Source organism: Salvelinus sp. IW2-2015, linkage group LG8 (assembly GCF_002910315.2).
Source record: "Salvelinus sp. IW2-2015 linkage group LG8, ASM291031v2, whole genome shotgun sequence".
Classification (NCBI taxonomy): Eukaryota; Metazoa; Chordata; class Actinopteri; order Salmoniformes; family Salmonidae; genus Salvelinus; species Salvelinus sp. IW2-2015.
In genome coordinates, this window is record NC_036848.1 from 21,168,578 (window position 1) to 21,183,293 (window position 14,716).

Sequence of the window (14,716 nt, forward strand, 5' to 3'; positions counted from 1 at the left end):
ATGATAGGCGGGAACTAATATTCTCCGTGGATATAGATACGTCTGCTAAACCTGTCTCCAGCCAGACTTCATTATGTGCAGTGTCTCGTAGATGGTTGCTTTACTGGGTATCTATGGGAGTTAGATATTGTCTAAACTTTATTCGACGCGACCAAAGTACGTTCATCTCTAGGAGACAGAATGTGTCTCCTTCCTGAGCGGTATGACGGCTGCCTGGTCCCATGGTGTTTACTGGCGTACTATTGTTTGTACAGAGGACCGTGGTACCTTCAGACATTTGGAAATTGCTCCCAAGGATGAACCAGACTTGTGGAGGCCTACAATATTTTTTCTGAGGTCTTGGCTGATTTCTTTTTGATTTTCCCATGATGTCATGCAAGAGGCACTGAGTTTGAAGGCAGGCCTTGAAATACATATTCACGACAGGTACAAATACCCTTTCCATTGACTCCCAATATATTATGTTATTAGTGGATCAATAGCTCTCTTAAGCGCACCTGGCATCATTTCTTTCTGAAATTTTTTACCACCTTGTTTAATAGTGCTACAGTCACTTAGTGTAATGTAAACTCTGACCCACTGGAATTGTGATACAGTCCTGATGATCCAGCTTCTTGAATGAATTATTCTGCTGATTTGTGATAATACAAATTCAGATATAGAAAGATTTACTTGGTGTCATCATGCTACACAGTCAAGTTGGTTGATCATATGAATCTGCCAAACACTATTAGTCTTTAACAGTGTTATAGTGTAATAGGATTCAGTCTGTGGGATTGTTCTAGATTGATTTGTGTTGTGTCTCGAGTTTTCGTGTAGATATTTCATACTCTGAGATACAACTAGTTCACTTTTTGTTTTGCATCGTCAGTTTCTGTCATTGACTTTTGCCCTAATATACTTTCACTGTCAGACCTCTTTGAACTTATTCATGATGTGGCAATTTCCCGGGATGTCATGGGATTACAAAGACATTAACGTATGTACCGTGACTGGGTTTTCTCTCCTCATGTTCCGGACAAGCATCCTCGGGCGAAGTTTTCTTGGTAGAGTTTCATGGCATATTAGTTTTATTTGGGTGATTTGGGTTAACAAATTGCTACAGGCGTTACTGTATCTCTAGATTCCCTGTTCTTCTTGATTTCTGGGGGTGGGGTACCGGCTCGGGCTCATCTGTCCACCATGTGCTGTGCCGTTTGAGAAATGGGTCGTGCTCAGCAGCTGGTGAGTCTTGGCAGTGTTTTTTCAACTACAGCTGCTATTACCTTGTGAGCGGCAGGCTCCTACGTGGATGAAGGCAGGAGCAGTTACGAGCTGGTTAAATTATCCATCTGAATTAGATATTGAGTCAGAATTAACAGAGATGTTGGATATAAAACTCATCTGGTTTTCAAATTCGGTCACTTAGTCTGATGAAAGTATACAAATTTTGGTCAGAGGTTTAGGAATCCGACTAAAAACTTAATATATATTGATATTTTGCTTTATAGCAGTAGTGGGAGGCGCCAGTAGGTAAAATTCAGAAAGGAAATATCATTTGATTGAGGATTGTGGTGTTTCTTAAGATCTTTGATAAACCAAGGAAGCTTTCTTAACTACGTGGGCTGCATGCGCTACTCTCCTCACTCATATGCTGCATGAATGAATGTCAAACTTACATCATATGTATGATTAAATAAGAAGATATTTATTTCTTCAGGGCTGATGGGGAAAATACTTTTAAATCAATGGAATGGGATTGCATGTTATATCGGGGTAGATAGAAAAATAAAAGTCCTGAATGAGTACGGGATGTTTTACTATCTATTTAGTGGCTTTTTGACTGGATCCTAAGGTATGTTTATAACGACTGCGGTCACTGTTTTGGGGAATGCATTTTGGGGCGTTGCCACTTTGACCATAGACCGTCTTACTCTCGGTAGAGGCATGTTCAATTATATCTCGTTAGACTGTGTTAGAAGAGCACTTCTCTGTCGCGGGCTCATACAGTCGCTTGTAGTTCTGAGTGTTCGGAGTATTGTGTTAGAGTTGTGTTCTTCTATAGGCACTGTAGATGAGTTGTTCTGTTTAGTCCTAGGGGACGATCTAGTCTTTACACTTAGTGTGAGTGAAACGCTGATGATAGAGTGTTATGGTGGTTTCTTTATTTCGTTAGAAGAGTTTGAGAGAAGACGCACTGTGATTAGATTCTAGCTCGCGTTATACTAAGCTCTGTGTGCTGAGAGGTCAGAGTGGCAGTGTGTGATTTGAACCTCATTTCTGGGCACGGATTTTTACATCATTTCCGAATGTCCTGGCAAGCTATATGATTTCTTATTTATAACAAAGACATATTTTGCTGTATGATTTGCAATCTTTTCATAGTTAGCTTCAACAAGATTCTGAATAAGATTTGTTCTCTTAAACATTATTATGGGCGAAGAATCAATTAGGTAGATGGATGCTATGTATGTCGCTGATAGAAAAGTATTAAATCGGCTGGTGGACATGTGCATACATTAGAGATCACTTCTCAAAAAAAACATGTGACTAGAGAGAAGAGGAGGAAGAGATGTATATTGAAGAAACCAAGAATATATGAAAGATAATGCTACAACAAAGGTATTGAAAGATTAAAAAAGTATAATAAAGAAACTTAAAGTTTGATATTATAAGTTAGTAAGAATAGAGAGTTAGTAATCATTGATAATATATATTGTGATAGAATGTAGGTATTTACTACATAAATTACTATTGAGTTACAAAAGGAAATTAACGGGTAGGCTGTAGTGTATTGGTTTGATGTCCGAGGGACCAAAGAGAAACATTTGGCATGATAAGGGACTACATATAGCCTAGGCATAAGCACTGAGAAAGTGATATTAGTAGAGACATATAGTACAATATACTGATTCCAAATTAAAGTAGGAGATAATATAATATAAAAGATATATAGAGAAATAATAGCACAAAAGAAATAGAAAGAAAAATCTTAGAAAAAGAACAAAAAAAAAAAAACCAAACGAACTGAATAATAATCTGGAATCAGTAAAATATTAATTAGACAGGAATTGGAATATAATATGAATTTAACATGGAATATGATGAATGAAAAATAGTAGTTTATAAAAAAAATATATGTCATCTCAGTTGTTATTTGGACTACTAAACGGAAAATATCCATAAATAAAAGTACCATTGTACATATTATTAACAAAATAGATATATTTATATGTGATTTAAACTTTTTGTTATACGAAAATTATTTTTATATATAAAATTGTTTTTGGCTAATAAAAAAAAAAAAGAGATCTTAAAAATCAGCAGTTATAATAGGTACAAAAAAATGTCGCCAGTCTACTACGCTACATGCAATTATGGCCATTACAGGCTAAGAATTGGACATTAAACAAAATACAAGTTGTCGGATGATGTGGGATTTCAGGATTTAGTTAAAGAGGAGAGCCGGACCCGTGCTCCCTCAACTATGTGGAGAGTATTGGTCTTGCGTTGCCTTGGCCTTGATTCAGTTGTAGTTCAACTAGTGTACTTGGTTTTGAATTGAGTATGTGGGAAGTGTGCTAGTGGGAGTTTAGTAGGTTGTTACTAGTAGATCTAGTAAGTTGTGGTAGTTAGGGGTCGCAACGTAGAGTCTCTGTGGCTCGTCAGAGCGTTGTTTGTTGGTGGTGTGTTGGTTTGGGCGAGGTGGTTGGTCGAGTGGAATGTTGAGCTCTGGCTCGTGGCTGACTGGCTGCAGCGACGTCAGGGTGTCCGGGCCCAGGCTGGGTTGGGACGCTGCTTTGGTGTGGTTGTTGGGTCCTGGCTTGCAACTGCTACAGAGGAGGCAGGCAATAGTCGAGGGAGCAGGCAGGAATCGCCAATACAGTCAGACGACACAAAGAGAGGTAGAGGAGAATATAGATCTGTTTACTTTGCTGCCAGTCTCTTTTTTCGATAGTAACAGATGATTGTTTCGACTAAGTGGGTGAAATGTGGGTATGATGACATATAAATCAAGTGATCTGCAGGGGTTCAAGTAAATTGGGAGCCTATGTGTGTTGGTCACTGTTGTATTTTGACAGAAATGAGGCCAGTGTTGCTTTTAAGAGACGTCACGGACGTGGGGTCGCGGTGCGCCGGCGAGGAGGCCGAGGATGTGGGAACCTGGTTGTTTACCTTTCTCGTCCTTTTCGGGTTGATGTCTTTGTTCTCAAGATAAATGCTAGTCCAGTAAGAGGTATGTAGGAGTGAAGTTATAAGGTTTCTAGGTTAGGGGGGTTCAGTGTAGTGTAAGCATACTTGGATTTTGGGTAGGGAAAGTGATGCGGACCATTTGGTCTAGGGAGTGGCTCTTTGACTTTTCAGCAAAGGTGCTTCTGTAGTGAGGATGATTGCATAGTAGTGCTGAAAAAGAAATTGCAAATTCGGATTTGGACAATTTATTGCATATTACCTTGTTATATATATATTATATAGTGGAAAGATTTTGGGATTCATTTTTGAAGTGACTAATGTTGAGTGTCTTTAGGTGGCTTTGACCATTATGCCAAACAGTGCGAAGGAGAAGATGTCGTGTTCATTCTTATATTGGGATATGCGGGACATATGGATTTGAAATAGGTTTGTTACACTGTCGGAATCAGTCCTAGATCTTAGACGACTAGAGAAATGTATTTTTTTATTTAGAAGGTTTTGGCAGATCATGGAGATTTGGAAAGAGATTCTACAATGCACGAGACGTTGTTGTAATGTTACTGCTAATCGAATCATGTTAATATGTGTTCTGTCGCTCTTTCAATGGTAGTGACTGACACTAGTATTGGTCCAGTCTGACAGAGTGGAAATGAACAGATGTGGTTAGAGATAGAGTCTGTAACGCCCTAAGTGTCTAGTCGGAGTGAGTGACCTCACCAATTATTGTGTTTAGTGGGAGGTGGCTTCTACTGATTTTGGTAGGCAATAGCATGATTTTTTTTTTTTTTTTGGTAGAAAACGTTTGCTACATTGTGCTTACTGAACAGATATGGGTCTCAGTCTGAGACTGTGACATAAATATTTTTATTGCAATCAAATCATCCGTAAAATAATGGATCGGTTAATGTGTAGGCCATATAGTTTTTCTTGTGAAACAAGAGAATCCTTACATTTTCTGCCTTTGTGTTTGAGTTGTCAACTAAAAATGGATAGCTTCATTAGAATTCTATTACAGCCTGATTAAAGAGTACAAAAAGAATCGTAAACATTGAAAGTGTAATTTTCGCATCAATCATTTTCAGCTAAATTAAAACATAACGGAAGTGAACGGGTGTGATATAACAATCTCCTATTTGGTGATGATGTTTTCAGAAGCAGTTTTCTCTCAGTGTACCGGTTCTTGACGCCCGCTCGTGTGCGCTGGCAGTTGCGTCGCGGGTTGGCCATATGCGTTGCTGAGATCACAACCAGTGTCGATCCCACTTCAGCATGTTATAACTATATATGCTTCGTAATTATACATACTTATACTGATTATATTTTGGTTATGCATTATAGTTGTACATTTCACAGATCGCGTGTTTATAGACAAACCGGCTATACTATCCCAAGTAGACCATTGCATTATTTTACTATGACTAGACTAGGAAATGGGAAGGGCATCTTGGAAGGCGTGCGCAGGCGACTGACTAAAAGTTCAGGTTTATCTGGTGTCCAGGGAGTGGGTGTTGCCATTGGCGTAACTGTTGTTGCTCTGGGATGCAGTCCGTTCCTCGGTCTTCAAAGCAACGAAGTAACACAGTTGGAGGCACAAATCAGTATAGGTGGAATTCAACGTGCAATTTCATATAATATTTTGTTGCTGTTTTAATGAGTGGTGATGTAGTATTAGGTCGATGGTTTTAACAACTACACCTTTCGAGGCACTTTGTGGTAATGTGGCTATTAAGGGTTGAAGTAAGGAACTTGAGTCGGCTTTTTGGAATTGGAATTAGATAAATGGCTTCTCAATATCGCAGAATAATTGGATGGATTTGTCGCAGGGAACTATAGAACTGAAAGGACAGCAACAATCTACCAGGTAGAGGGGTAGGGACGGGAACAGCTAGCTTTTAAATTCTGTTGAAAGACATTCAGAGGGAATTACAAGAGACCTGTTTACATGTGGCTTAAAAACACAGAGTAAAAATACTTGACCTTTACAAAAGGTTTAAAAACTGATACGTGTGAACATTCTAATGGTATTGCTGTGTGTGTTAGTAGTGTATCGAATAAACTAGAAGAGAGACATTTTGGTCTTCAGTGTCTTTTGTTTTGGATCATAATATATTGTTTTGGGAATCAAAGAAGAGTGGATAAGAAATTGGTTTCAGTGAGGATAATGTATTTACTGAGGAGAGGGGCTGAAGAATACATATGTCTTATCACACAACACCTGCAGTAAAATATTGTGTTGAATATTATCAAATATCGTCGGGGATGTTTGGTGTTTTTTTGCTCTTTAACACGGATATTGTGGGGGAGACATGTGTGATTTTCTGCCAGGCTGGTAAAAGTACCAATTTTACTATTGTTTGTACAGAGGACCGTGGTACCTTCAGACATTTGGAAATTGCTCCCAAGGATGAACCAGACTTGTGGAGGCCTACAATATTTTTTCTGAGGTCTTGGCTGATTTCTTTTGATTTTCCCATGATGTCATGCAAAGAGGCACTGAGTTTGAAGGCAGGCCTTGAAATACATCCACAGGTACACCTCCAATTGACTCAAATTATGTCAATTAGCCTATCAGAAGCTTCTAAAGCCATGGCATCATTTTCTGGAATTTTACAACCTGTTTAAAGGCACAGTCAACTTAGTGTATGTAAACTTCTGACCCACTGGAATTGTGATACAGTGAATGAAATAATCTGTCTGTAAACAATTGTTGGAAAGATTACTTGTGTCATGCACAAAGTAGATGTCCTAACTGACTTGCCAAAACTATAGTTTAACAAGAAATTTGTGGAGTGGTTGAAAAATTAGTTTTAATGACTCAAACTAAGTGTATGTAAACTTCCGACTTCAACTGTGTGTATATATATGGATGATTTGTAAATCCAGGCACTTTTAACAGTTAGGCTGTTGATAGACCTTATTAAGTTGGTTTTCTCTCCTCACTTTTTTTAAACAATTAAGGCAAGGGCTGTTTACTCATCTCCAATCTCTGCTTCTTCGCCGCATTGTTCTCAACATCAATAAGCTGGTTAACTTTGCTATTATGCACATAGCAACATGGTCTGGGAAAAGGCGCCAATTCAACAGCGCACTGATGTGCTTCAGAACCACAGACAGCTAGCGCTATAAAACGCGGGAGAAATCGCATTTGTTATGAAGTAATATAATTTTTGTTGCACCATTTGTTCTTACATAGTATAACCATATACAATTCCAGTAGCACATGTCTTCGACTGATGGACTGTGCCATCCCCACTGCCTCCACAATGGATCAGTCCACTCAGGCAGGCGTGAGTCAGACAGGTGTCTTGTACACCATGACTGCCAGGCTTTTCCCTGTCACATTAAGTACCATTTTGTGACCGTAGGCCTATTTCAGGCCTAATCGCCTATACTTAATGAACCTAAGCTAGTTGCATCCGGTAATTTGCATATTACCTACTGTCCACCGCAGAGCTTTTAACCAGGTCAAGCACAGTCAAGTGGTGGTCAGTCTAATGATTTATTTATTACATGGGAGTAACCCAATTTGCAGTCCAGGGAGGTAAAAAACAAACATTGTGTACTTTGTCAAGTTCCTTTAGGTGAGACGTGATACAAGGGGACATTTCTGTAGCGTCAGTTGGTGGTTGGATGTAGTCCTAGGAGCTTTATTTAGTGTTAGTATGCAACAGCAGCTCTTCTTGGGGTCCACACACAACATGACATAATGCATAACATCAATAGACAAGAACAGCTCAAGGACTGAACTACATTCCCATTGGGTAACTATAATGACTTGATTGAAGTGTGGCCTAATACCAGCATTGTTTGCTGTGCTCTGACACCACTTTAAAGATACAGTATCGTGTGGTCTCTAAGACCGTATGTTTTAATTGATCAATGTCAATTTGTTTGATTTACATCAGTGTCTCACCTTTAGAATTGTTTTCATGCTTGGGCACGTGTAGCCTTTTACAAAGGCTATGTTGTTGTAGAGGGTATGTCTGTATGTGTTTTGTCTATGGCCGACCTAAGGTTAATTAGAGCCATGTCTCACTCGGCTTGCTGACGTTGCACAAATTATAGGCAACTCCTTTATATATTACCTGCTTTGAGGATAATGTGTTTGTCTTCACAATCAGCAGTGAATTTTTTTTTTTGCTAATTTTTTGGGGGGACTAAATAAGAACTTTAGAACATTATGTTAATCAGTACTGTATTTGATTGTAATTGGAGGGAAAGACAACAGCCATTTATGCATGCCTCCCCATTGGCCCTGGCGCTGTGAGTCCCAACCAGCAAGTGTGGGCCTGACAAAATGGCCTCCTGTTGAAACCAACTTCTGCTTGTCAAAAACCATCAAACCAACACTGGTAGTAACTGTTTTACCAAATGTTATTTGTCACATGCGCTGAATACAACAGACCTTACAGTAAAATGCTTAAACAAGCCCTTAATCAACAATGCAGTTTTAAGAAAAATACCAATAAAAAAAGAAATAAAAGTAACCAATAATTAGAGCAGCAGTAAAATGAAAATAGCAAGGCTAAATACAGAGGGTACCGGCTACAGAGTCGATGTGCGGGGGCACCGGTTAGTCGAGGTAATTTAGGTAATATTTACATGTAGGTGGAGTTATTAAAGTGACTATGCAAAGATAATAACAGAGTAGCAGCAGTGTAAGGGGGGGGGGGGGGGGCAATGTTAATTTTATGGGTAGCCATTTGTCTAGATGTTCAGGAGTCTTATGGCTTGGGGGCAGAAGCTGTTTAGAAACCTCTTGGACCTAGACTTGGCACGCCGGTACTGCTTGCCGTGTTGTAGCAGAGAGAACAGTCTATGACTAGGGTGGCTGGAGCCTTTGACAATTTTTAGGGCCTTTTTCTGACACCGTTTGGTATTGAGATTTTGGATGGCAGGAAGCTTGGCCCCAGTGATGTACTGGGCCGTACGCACTAACCTCTGTAGTGTCTTGTGGTTGGAGGCCGAGCAGTTGCCATACCAGGTGGTAATGCAACAAGGCAGGATGCTCTCGATGGTGCAGCTGTAAAACCTTTTGAGGATCCATTCTAAAACCTTTGTCTCTGAGGGGGATAGGCTTTATCGTGCCCTCTTCAGCACTGTCTTGGTGTGTTTGGATCATGAAAGTTTGTTGGTGATGGGACACCAAGGAACTTGAAGCTCTCAATCAGATCCACTACAGCCCCGTCAATGAGAATGGGGGCGTGCTCGGTCCTCCTTTTCCTGTAGTACACAATCATCTCCTTTTGTCTTGATCACGTTGAGGGAGAGGTTGTTGTCCTTGCGCCACACGGTCAGGTCTCTGACCTCCCTATAAGCTGTCTCGTCGTTGTCAGTGATCACTGATCAGGCCACTGTTGTCATCGGCAAACTTAATGATGGTGTTGGAGTCATGCCTGGCTGTGCAGTCATGAGTGAACAGGGAGTACAGGAGGGGACTGAGCACGCACCCCTGAGGGGCCCCCGTGTTGAGGATCAGCATGGTGGATGTGTTGTTACCTACCCTTATGAAGGCAGTGAAGACACTTGCCAGTTGGTCAGCGCATGCTCGGATTACACGTCCTGGTAACCCGTCTGGCCCTGCGGCCTTGTGAATGTTGACCTGTTTGAAAGTCTTACTCACATCGGCTGCGGAGAGCGTGATCCCACAGTCGTTCGGAACAGCTGATCCCCTCATGCATGTTTCAGTGTTGCTTGCCTTGAAGCGAGCATAGCTGTGCTTCCCTTTCTAGTCTGTAATAGTTTGCAAGCCCTGCCACATCCAACGAGTGTCGGAACCGGTGTAGTACGATTCAATCTTAGTCCTGTACTGACGCTTTGCCTGTTTGATGGTTCGTCGGTGGGCATAGCTCTACCCTTTAGCTCAGTGCGGATGTTGCCTGTAATCTATGACTTCTGGTTGGGGAAGACAGCTATGAAGAATATAGATGTCATCTCTCTAGGTAGATAGTGTGGTCTACAGCTTATCATGAGATACTCTACCTCAGGCGAGCAAAACATCGAGACTTCCTTAGATATCGTGCACCAGCTGTTTACAAATATACATAGACTGCCACCCTTTACTGTCTTACTGCTGTTCTATTCTGCCGATACAGTGTATTACCCTCCAGCTGTATGTTATTCATGTCGTCGTTCAGCCACGACTCGGTGAAACATAAGATATTACAGCTTGTAATGTCCCGTTGGTGGGGTATACGTGCTTTTAGTTCATCCACTTTATTATCCAGCGATTGTACGTAGGCCAATAGTACCGATGGCAAAGGCAGATTAGCCACTCGTCGCCGGATTCTTACAAGGCACCCCGATCTCCTTCTGCGAAATCTCCGTCTTTTTCTCCTGCGAATGACTGGGATGAGGGCCTGTGTCTGTGTCTGGAGGAAATCCCTCTCGTCCAACTCAAGATTTTTTTATTTTTATGTATTTGTCCAATTAAAGGTGAGTAATCACTGTGCTGATGTCCATAAGCTATTTTCGGTCAAAAGAGACATTAGCAGCAACATTATGTACAAAATAAGTGCGAAAAAACTAATTAAAACGGCAGCCATCCTCTCCGGCGCCATTATCACAGACTGTGGTTGTACCCATGTCAAATATATATATATATATTTAAACACATATAGCCTAGGCCAGGTGTCGGCAACAGTGATTTGGCTTTTGGTAAAAAATAATAATTCAAATCGCCAGGAATTAAGCTAAAATTAGTTTTACTCTTGAAATCTGTTCCCAAGTATTTCCACAAAATAGAAAAGAGATGTAATTAAGGTATGAAATTGTTATTTTCAAATGCAATCTATTTTTGGGCTTAGTTGTGGTCAATTTGCAGTGTACAAGTAATTATAATAATTTTCTGGCCCCCGGCCATCCATGCCGACAATTGGCCCGCGGCTGAATCTTGGTTGCCTAGCTCTGTCCTAGGCCTGCTCAACCTGTAAAGCTTAGCTTGGTTGGAAAAACGTTTTGAAGAGTCTAGTACATTTTCAGCAACACCCATTGGAATGATGCCTCTCTATACCACACCTGCAGAATTCGCCAATATCCAGGGTCTTCATTTTCCAAATCTCCACAACTCTGAGAATTACGACCCAATTGAAAAAATCGAACGTTTTCATTTTCTAACATGATTAGGCTGGGTGAGTAGCGCTTAAAGAAGCCTACGTATGTGACTTGGGTCCCGCCAGATCACAATACTGAAATGTATTCCGCCATGTTTCTTTTGTAAAACAACATCCTTAGCATGTAGCTTGAAATACCACCCTCTGTAGTTCGGGGGCCCTATTTTAGACGTAGCATGGAGCTAGGGCCTTAGATGGGGATCATAAGGCAACTGTAAAAAGGAAGTATAGGAACCTTTAAAAGGCTAGCTGGGTTAACCAGCTCGGTCTGTTGGATAAACACTGATTTCACATTTCTAAACAGTTGCATAATGATACACATTTTGTATTTTGGCCAATGTAATTGCAACAGCTATTGTTCATTAGCACTGTTGATTTGTAGTGGCCTTCATACTAAGTACTATAACAGATGCAGTCATGTTATATGCCTTAATTAATTGTGGCACTAGAATGGAGCATTTTCCCTGTGCCGGGAAGCCACACTGAAATAACCTAAATAAGTATTGCATGTCTCTTGGTCATGGAAGGTCCGGTATCCACCTTAATGACACTTGCACGTTAACCAAATACACCATCAGCATACAATGAGAAGTTTTTCGAAGACTGGGAACAAAAGTGCCATTGCCTCCTTTATACAAACGATATATATATATATATATAGTAGGTGACAATCATACCCTCCGGTAGAGGTGAGATCGACAGGAGACTGGTGAGAGATCCATCTCCATTACTGCTGGAACGATGAAGGAACGCAAGTGACTGTCATCTGGTTACTAGCAACGACATCTCGCCTCTGGCCTGCTCCTGAATCACTGGGAACATGTTGTCCTTGCACAGATAACCCCCAGATGTCAGAGCCCCTTTTGAAATACACTAAACATATGGTTGGTGACAGGGGGAAAGTAACCTTGACATGGAAGGTAGAGCAATTGAAATGCCTCTTTGTACTGCTCAGTGTTTGTGTCAGGATTAACTGTGTGTGTGTTTAAAAAAAATATATTTCTAAAGTTTTTTTCCATATCGACACGTCCTATGTGTTTTAATCAAGTCAAATATATGCACTGAGCTTGTCTGATGCTTTAAGCAAACCATTTGATGAAATAATTAAGACACAACTGACTAGCTGTCCGTATTGTTTGAAGTTGCAACATAATTAACGCCATTTCTGACTGAAAAGTTCTCTTACCGAAAGCCCTAATTTGTTTAGGAAAAAACATATTCCCTCAACTATTGCTCTCTTTACGTGACTACACGTTTATGTTTTTTATGCACGTGACCAATAGGGCCTGACCTATAGCATATCATAATCACATTAAAAAAAATGGGTTATAACTAACTTGGAACACTGTAACAGGTGACAGCAAAATGGATGCAGAGGACGTGATAAATAAACTTGACACTGGGAAATGTTTCCTGGTTGATCGGGAGGTAAAGGGGAAGTCAGATGTGTGGAATAAATTTGACTAGTTGTGGAAAATACTGGGGATCAAGAAAAAGAAGGTATGGCGCAAGTGCTGTGTGCATATTAGGCCTATGTGTGCCAAACAAGTGCTGTTAGGTTACAATAGAATTTTTCTGACTGTTTGGAACAATGTAAACAACACTAAATAAATGATAAGCATACCAGAGTAACTTTTTTTTTGTTTGTTTGTTTTTGTAAAGCCTTTTATTACAGCAAAGACTAAACCAGTAAAGGTCTGAGATGGTTTAGGCCTATTTATTGTTTACACTAATTATTCAATGGTCGCTTTATTTTATTTGAAAACTAAGATGTTTGATTGCATTTGACATCGTGAATGACTCGTAGGTTGTGTGATGACATGAACAAATAAATGATGGATTGATTGATACAGTAGCCTATATAATAAGTATTAAAATATAGGCCTAAAGTAAGTTATGGTATTAAGACTAAACATGTCTACAGGCCTACAGTTCGTTGGTGGTTATACAAGGCTGCTATACTAAGCCTATTAATGATAATGACATTACTTATTTTTATAATGATGATCATAATAGGAATAAGGAGATCAAGGAAAAAGGAGGGTTGTTATTATTATAAATGAATAGAAATATTGACCATTTGGAACAGTGTAAACAACATAAATAAATGATAAATAATACGAGAGAGGCTGGTCTGATGAAAACAAAGTGTAAAGCCTTTATTACAGCATAACAAAGATGGAAAAACACCCGAATTTGTGAAATTGTTGCGTGAGGCTTGGTTAGACTATTGCTTTATAGACCTAATTAAGTTGGTGTCCTCTCTCCTTACTTTTCCTCGACAATTATGGCAAGGGCTGTTTTTCTCATCTCCTAACTCAGCTGCTGCCTCCGCCGCATTGTTCTCCACACCAATTTGCTGGTTAACTTCTCTATTGTGCACATAGCAACACGGTCTAGGAAAATGTGCCAATTCAACAGCGCACTCATGTGTTTGTGTTTTAGAACCGCCGACACTGACCGCTATCCAACGCGGGAGTAAGAGCATTTGTCATAAAATAATATTTAAAAAAAATAATGTTGTACCATTTGTTCTGACATTTATATAATCGTATACAATTTCAGTAGCACATGTCTTGGACTGATGGACTGTGCCATCCCCACGGCCTCCACAATGGATCAGTCTACTCAGACTGGCGTGAATCAGACGGGTGTCTTGTACACCATGATAAAAAAAAATATATATATTATTTTGCTACTGCTCGACTAAAGAAATCTCGCTCGACCAACAGCCTATCAACCAAATAGTCGACCAGTCGACTAAATGGGGTCAGCCATAGTGCGTATAGAGGTGGAGTTTATTCTTTCTCTAAATGATAGAAATAACTAGTTGTGAGCAGGCTCATCTCTGTCGACCTGCATATCATAAAGGATATCAATTCCAATTCCATCTGAAGCCCCCCTGTCATTGACAACCCATCAATCAACAAGATGAGAAAAGCTTGCCTCTAATTAGTCTGAGGATATCACAATTTACCTCCACAGATTTACTACCCCCTAAATTTCCATGTCCATCTGGCAAAGGGGGAGAGTTTATGCCCCTGGGGCCTGAAATATTAACGAAAGCCACGATCATAGCAAAGCTCTTTTTTTTACTGGTTGTTCTCTAGCAGCTGGGGCAAGATATCATCATAGCACATGGCTGGAATTGCCTTCCAGAGAATGCTGAGGGGAGAAATTGCACGGAGTAAGGAGATTTGATTATTGGATTCCATAAATACCCAAGTGGAGGCCTGAAAATATGCATTGGAGGATAGGTTGAGGATTAATGGCCACAGGAACGGAGAGAATAGCCGAAATGCATGCAGTCTCAACAGCACTGTAGTGGAGCCCAGACCTGACTTATTTTTTCCCCCTCATCATCCCAACTAGTTTTGATTCACGACCTTGCCCCAGCCTGCCCATGTGTGTATATTTAATAGGATTTTTTA

General features: G+C 40.2%; 1 protein-coding gene across 12 annotated transcripts in view; it reads left to right on the forward strand.

The window, feature by feature from the left end:
* LOC111967587 (rap guanine nucleotide exchange factor 2) overlaps positions 1–14,716 on the forward strand; it is a 145,676-nt gene that overhangs the window by 26,051 nt on the left and 104,909 nt on the right. The window lies entirely within an intron of this gene.